General features: G+C 37.0%; 1 pseudogene; it reads left to right on the top strand.

Annotated features, from left to right (window-relative positions):
* Positions 1 to 5,412: 5,412 nt before the first annotated feature.
* On the top strand, positions 5,413 to 7,329 carry LOC107800072 (high affinity nitrate transporter 2.4-like; annotated as a pseudogene).
* The last annotated feature ends 481 nt before the right edge of the window (positions 7,330 to 7,810 follow it).

Below are 7,810 nucleotides of genomic sequence, written 5' to 3' on the forward strand. Positions count from 1 at the left end.
TCTCTCCGCCTCAATAGGGAGTATCATTAGTGCATGGCGAGATAATTCAGAAAACCTCGCCTCATAATCAGTCACTGACATCTGACCCTGCTGGAGCTGCTCAAACTGAAACCGTAACTCTTCCCTCTGGGAGGGTGGAATATACATGTCCAAGAAGATACGGGTGAACCTGTCCCAAGTCATGGGAGGAGAATCTGCTGGTCTGCCAAGAGCATAAGACTGCCACCATCTACAGGCTCTACCCTCTAGCTGAAAAGTAGCGAAATCAACCCCATGGGATTCCAATATCCTCATGTTGTACAGTCTATCCTTGCAACGATCAATGAAATCCTGTGGATCCTCATGTCGCTCACCCCCGAATATAGGAAGATGTAGTCTAGTCCATCTGTCCAATAGTTTCTGAGGATCGGCGGCTACAGCTGGCCTGGGCTCAGGTGTAGCTGCTGCCACTGGCTGGACTCCACCCACGGGTAGTGCACCCTGGGTCTGATATACAGCAGCTGCCTGTCCATGAGCCTGCGCGGTAGGGGTCTGTGCTCCCCCGCCCGCCTGAGATGTGGCTGGGTCTGCCGGAAATAAACCGGCCTGAGTCATATTGTCCATGAATCACAGCATACGACCCATGACATCCTGAAATCCCGGTGCAGATGTGAAGTCCACCGGAGCTGGCTCTGCCACAGGCACCTCACCCTGCTCCTCAATAATGGGATTTTCTGCTGGATTCACTGGCGGCATTACTGGAACAGTCCTGGGACGTCCTCGCCCTCTACCACGGCCTGGAGCCCTCCCTCGGCCTCTGCCTCGGCCTCTAGCAACTGGGGGAGTAGCTCTTCCCTGGTCTGGAATCTCATTAGAGCGTGTTCTCACCATCTGTGAGAGAATAAGAGAAGGATATTTAGTACTACATCAATTGCACGATAGAATATGAAGAAAGGTAGTTTCCTAACACCATATAGCCTCTCAAAGATAAGTACAGACGTTTCTGTACCGATCCGCAAGACTCTATTAGGTCTGCTCATAACTTGTGAGACCTACATGAACCTAGTGCTTTGATACCATGTTGTCACGACCCAATTTCACCTATAGGTCATGATGGCGCCCAACACTACAGCTAGGCAAGCCAACTAATAAGTCAAACATACATTGGTTAAACTTTTATTCCAAGAAAATAATAAAATACCAATTTCTACCAATGTGTGTGCCAAGACCTGGTGTCACAAGTGCATGAGCATCTAGTAGATTATACAAAACTCCAAATACTGTCTGAAATGAAATAGACAGAATATAAATATCAGAAGAGACACTGGTAGCTGCAGAACGGCTCAGAAAGGCAGCTCACCACTATGTCTCGATATGACGTGGGTATGTGATGATAGGTCCTCCACTAGTACCTATCTCAGATCCTGCACAAAAAGTGCAGCAAGTGTAGTATGAGTACGTAAACAACGTGTACCCAGTAAGTATCAAGCCTAATCTCGAAGTGGTAGAGACGAGATGGCCGACTTTGACACTCACTATAGGTCAATAATAATTAAAATAAAACTAGGATATTTAAATCAGCATGATTTACAGAATTTACAATAATTTATTCAATCAGCGGAAATAATCAAATTCTTTCAAATGTAACAATTCTCAATATATTAATTAAATTCCTTCAATTCAAATAAATTCTAATTTATCAATTAAATCTCATTTACAGGAGTAACAATTAATTCCTTAACAAGCAAGAATAATAATTCATTAAATTCCAAAGATTTTTCAATTTACTAATTAGCTTCACAAGCTGAAATAAATTATTAAAGCATCGTGTAATTATTATTATTATTAAGCACGATTTCTGCCGAGGACGTACGGCCCGATCCAGAGTGTCGTGTACACTGCCGAGGGACGTGCGGCGCGATCCATAGATGCATCTATCCTGCCGAGGCGTTCGGCCCGCTCCACAAGAAAGGAGGACATTTTCTTATGTGCCTCCGGAAGGAGAGTATATTTATTATAAGGTAAATTCGGGAGGAGAACAATTTCTTTTAACAATTAATTGATTTAAACAAACAATCAAGCCTATGAGATTTTCATCCTTTAATATCTTTATCTAACAATTCACAATATATTCATATAGATATCAATTAATATAAATAAATTAAAGAATACAATTTTCACAAGTAAGACATGCTTTGAGTCCTAAACTACCCGGACTTTAGCATTAATAGTAGCTACGCACGGACTCTCGTCACCGTGTGCGTACGTAGCCCCCCACAATTAGCAGTAATTATTTAATTTTAATCACCTATGAGGTAATTTCCCCCTCACAAGATTAGACAAGAGACTTACCTCGCCTTGCTCCAATTTAATCCACTATAAAGCCTTTTCCACGATTATCTAACTCCGTCTGGCTCGAATCTAGCCAAAATAATTTGATACAATCACTAAATATTATAGGAATCAATTCTATAAGAAAATACTACATTTTAAAGAAAAGATCCGAAATTAATTAAAAATTCTCCTGCGGGGCCCACATCTCGGAATCCGGCGAAAGTTATGAAATCCGACAACCCATTCAATTACGAGTCCAACCATACCAGTTTCACTCAAATCCGACTCCGAATCGATACCGAAATCTCAAAATTTCGTTTCTATGGGATTTCTAAACTTTTTCAAATTTCAATCTCAAAACAATGATATACTTGTATATGTAGACCAAATCCGAGTTAGAATCACTTACCCCAATGTTTTTCCCTTGAAAATCTGCCAAAAGTCGTCTCTGCTCAAGCTCAAGTTCATTAAAAATGGCAAATGGGACGAATACCCTCTTTTTATAAAACTACCCAGCAGCCTTCCGAACTAGTCTTCGAACTGGGCCTCGATCGCGGCTTCGATCACAGCCTCGGTCATGGCCTCGATCAGGGCATCGAACATGTGCCTTCGATCAGGGCATCGAGGTTGGGCCTTCGATTAGGGCATCGAGCTTGGGTATCGATCCTAGCCCTCGATCCTTACCTTCGATCATGCCCTCGAGCCTTGCCTTCGATCATGGCCCTCGAGCTGGACCTTCGATCATGGCCCTCGAGCTGGACCTTCGATCATGGCCCTCGAGCTGGACCTTCGATCATGGCTTTGATACACTAGCTCGAGCCTGTACCTCGTCAATCCTAGGCTCGATACCTGGGCTCGATATCTGGGCTCGATCACCGCCCAGAATGTCCAACAGAAGAGGAAAAATTGCAGCATCTTTTTAACTCAAATTTTTGATCCGCTAACCATCCGAAACTCACCCGAGACCCTCGGAACCTCAACCAAATATACTAACAAGTCCTAAAACATCATACGAACTTAGTCAAAATCTCTAAATCACATCAAACAACGCTAAAACCATGAATCATACCCCAATTCAAGCTTAATGAAACTAAGAGTTTTCAACTTCTATGTCGGAACCTATCAAATCAACTCCGATTGACCTCAAATTTTACACACAAGTCATAAATGATATAACGGAGCTATAAAAATTTTCGAAATTGGATTCCGACTCCGATATCAAAAAGTCAACTCATCGGTCAAACTTCCAAACTTAAATTCTTGTTTTTAGCCATTTCATGCCTAATTTAACTACGGACTTCCAAATAAATTTCCGAACATGCTCCTAAGTCTAAAATCACTATACGGAGCTGTTGGAATCATCAAAATTCTATTTCGGGGTCGTTTTCACATAATTAGGCATCCGATCACTATTCAAACTTAAACATTTTAATTTTTTTTCAAAATTCCATATCTCGGGCTAGGGACCTCGGAATTTGATTTCGGGCATACGCTCAAGTCTCAAATCATGATACGGACCTACCGGAACTGTCAAAATACTGATCCGAGTCCGTTTTCTTAAAATATTGACCAAAGTCAACTCAATTGAGTTTTAAAGCTCTAATCCACATTTTAATCCATTTTTCACCTAAAAACTTTCCATGAAATTTTACGGATTGCGCACGCAAGTCGAAGAATGATAAATAGTATTTTTCGAGGTCTTAGAACATATAATTAATTATTAAATTTAAAGATGACATTTTGGGTCATCACAATTTTATCTAGTGAGTAGTGTCCATAATCAAAGATTTAGAACTCTAATATATGTTGCACATGTATGTGTATGTATATTTTAGAAGGATTTAGAACAAACATTAACACTACAAAAAATTCTCTATAATTAGTACAATACATTAATCGTTGGCAAAGGTTACTCTTCTTAGACTATCAACTACATTTACTTTATAAATTAATATACTTGATTTTTAAATACCCAATAGAATAACAATGTTTATATTTAGCATAGAAAAGAATATCAACTAATTAATACAACCTAAACCTAAAAGGAATACAAAGTGGCAAAACTTTGTATAATTCTAAATATTAGAAAATTAATTAAATGACTATTCCTAAATATTAAAAAAATAATTAAATAATTATTTCTAAGTATTAGAAAAATAATAAATGACTATTCCTAAATGACTATTAATTATTGTCTTAGAACACATAATTAATTATTAAATTTAAAGATGACATTTTGGGTCATCACAATTTTGTCTAGTGAGTAGTGTCCATAATCAAAGATTTAGAACTCTAATATATGTTGCACATGTATGTGTATGTATATTTTAGAAGGATTTAGAACAAACATTAACACTACAAAAAATTCTCTATAATTAGTACAATACATTAATCGTTGGCAAAGGTTACTCTTCTTAGACTATCAACTACATTTACTTTATAAATTAATATACTTGATTTTTAAATACCCAATAGAATAACAATGTTTATATTTAGCATAGAAAAGAATATCAACTAATTAATACAACCTAAACCTAAAAGGAATACAAAGTGGCAAAACTTTGTATAATTCTAAATATTAGAAAATTAATTAAATGACTATTCCTAAATATTGGAAAAATAATTAAATGATTATTTCTAAGTATTAGAAAAATAATAAATGACTATTCCTAAGTATTAGGCAATTATTGTCTAGTGCGAACTCTATTTTATAAGTATAAAAAAGGCGAACAACACTTCGCTAAGGGTCTTCGTGCTTTTAATATAGTATATATATATATATATATATATATATATATATATATATATATATATATATATATATATATATATATATATATATATATGTATATATAGTAACAGTATTCCTAGTACAGATGCGGCGAAATGGATTCCATTAAACAACAATAATTAAATTATGCCAAACCACATTTTGTGACCATTCAGAATCTCCATTGGTTGCTTAGGCTCTAAATTTGTCAACGCTTTGATAACTAATGCAACACATCTTTAATTATCAAAGTTTAAAACTTTAAACCAAACTAATTAAGCTTTCTTCTTTAGCATTTTAATCAATCTTTTTTTTTCTAAAGAAGAAAAATGGGTGATATTGAAGGATCACCAGGTAGTTCTATGCATGGAGTTACAGGTAGAGAACCAGTTCTTGCTTTCTCTGTTGCATTTCCAATGGTTCCAACTGATACCACTACACATTTTAAAGTTCCAGTTGATTCTGACACAAGGCCAAGAGTTTCAGATTCTATTCATTTTCAAAACCTCACGGTCTAACTTTTCAACTCTCTTGGATTTCTTTCTTTACTTGTTTTGTCTCAACTTTTGCTGCTGCTCCTTTAGTTCCTATTATTCGGGACAACCTTAACTTGACCAAAATGGACGTTGGTAATGCTGGGGTTGCCTCTGTTTCCGGAAGTATTCTATCTAGGCTTGCAATGGGTGCGATTTGTGATATGATAGGACCAAGATACGGATGTGCATTTCTCATAATGTTAACTGCCCCAGCTGTGTTTTGCATGTCTTTTGTGTCTTATGCTGGTGGCTACGTTGCTGTTAGATTCATGATGGGATTTTCACTCGCGACATTTGTGTCGTGCCAATATTGGATGAGTACGATGTTTAATAGTCAGATTATCGGTCTTGTTAATGGAACAGCAGCTGGATGGGGAAATTATAAATATGGGTGGTGGTGCTACTCAGCTTATTATGCCTTTGCTTTATGATATAATTCGAAAAGCAGGGGCGACTCCGTTTACTGCTTGGAGAATTGCATTCTTTATTCCTGCTTGGTGTCATGTTATTATGGGAATTTTGGTGTTAACTCTTGGCCAAGACTTGCCTGATGGTAACCACGCTTCTCTGCAGAAGAAAGGTGATTTTTCTACAGATAAATTCTCTAAGGTAAGTACTTAATTTCCATTCCTTTTTAGTCCACTTTTTCAAAGATAGAACATTTAGCTAACTCTTTGATTTCTATGTTTTGGTAGATATTGTGGTATGCTGCAACAAATTACAGGACATGGATCTGTGTTCTCCTCTATGGATATTCTATGGGAGTTGAACTCACTACAGATAATGTGATTGCTGAGTACTTCTTTGATAGGTTTGATCTGCTTTCCTTAAAACTTTTTATTATAAACATCAATATTAATAACCTAATTAAGGAAATTAATCTCTATTTTGAAACAATTGTATAGATTTGATCTGAAGCTTCAGATGGCTGGGATTATAGCTGCTACATTTGGTATGGCTAACCTCTTATCACGACCTCTCAGAGGCTGGTGTTCAGACTACTCAGCCAAACATTTTGGAATGAGAGGCAGATTATGGAACTTATGGATTTTACAAACACTTGGTGGAATTTTCTGTTTCCTACTTGGCAAAGCAAACACACTTCCTATGGCTATAGCTTGGATGATCATATTCTCCTTAGGTGCTCAAGCAGCATGTGGAGCTACATTTGGTATTATTCCTTTCATTTCGCGTCGATCGTTAGGTATAATCTCAGGTATGACAGGAGCTGGAGGCAATTTTGGTTCTGGATTGACACAACTCTTGTTTTTCACAACTACAAAATGGTCAACAGAAACAGGATTGAGTTATATGGGGATTATGATTATAGCTTGTACACTTCCTTTATCTTTGGTTCACTTCCCACAATGGGGAAGCATGTTTTTGCCTCCAACTAAAGATCCTGTTAAGAGTACTGAAGAGCATTACTTTTCCTCTCAGTACACTGAGGCTGAGAAGCAATAGGCTATGCACCAAAACAGCATCAAGTTTGCTGAAAACTGTCGGACGGAGCGTGGCAAGCGTGTCGGTTCAGCAACTACTCCACCTGACATAACGCCAAACTATATCTGAGGGGAAAAAATTTACTCGTACCGGATGTTTGCACCAACATAATAATACCGGATGTTTGCACCAACATAATAATTGGATTACTTGATTTGGTGTAAATATCGGAGGCCAATAAATAGTTCTTGACTGGTGAGTTGTCAATAGCTGGTTGATGGCTGATTTAGTTGGAAGGAACAAACATAAGAATGTATACTGTAGTTTCTTAATTATATTTTGTTGATTTCTTTCTAAGCTAGATTCAATTCTAGCAATAACGCGTGATCGAATATAATATTATACTTTTTCCCGATGGTGTTCAAAAGTTGACGAAATGGAGTAGTTTATAATCTCCTATTGTTCATTTCTCTACTCCGATGTTAGTCCTTTTCTTATTTAACTGAGATTCTGACAACATTAAATTAAATTAAATTATGTGATATGGACCCTGAAACTAACGCGAATTAAACATTTTACAATTTTTCTATTCAAAATAGAAAAATAAGAGAAAGAAAAAAGAGATAATATATGATTTTCTTTTTGAGACAGTTGAGTTTCCTTAAGCGCATTGCAAATTTAACATGGTTGATGAGAAGTTGTGTTCCTTATTTTGATGTTCATAATCTTCTATATATCGATGAAATAA

This window comes from Nicotiana tabacum, chromosome 9 (assembly GCF_000715075.1).
Source record: "Nicotiana tabacum cultivar K326 chromosome 9, ASM71507v2, whole genome shotgun sequence".
Lineage (NCBI taxonomy): Eukaryota > Viridiplantae > Streptophyta > Magnoliopsida > Solanales > Solanaceae > Nicotiana > Nicotiana tabacum.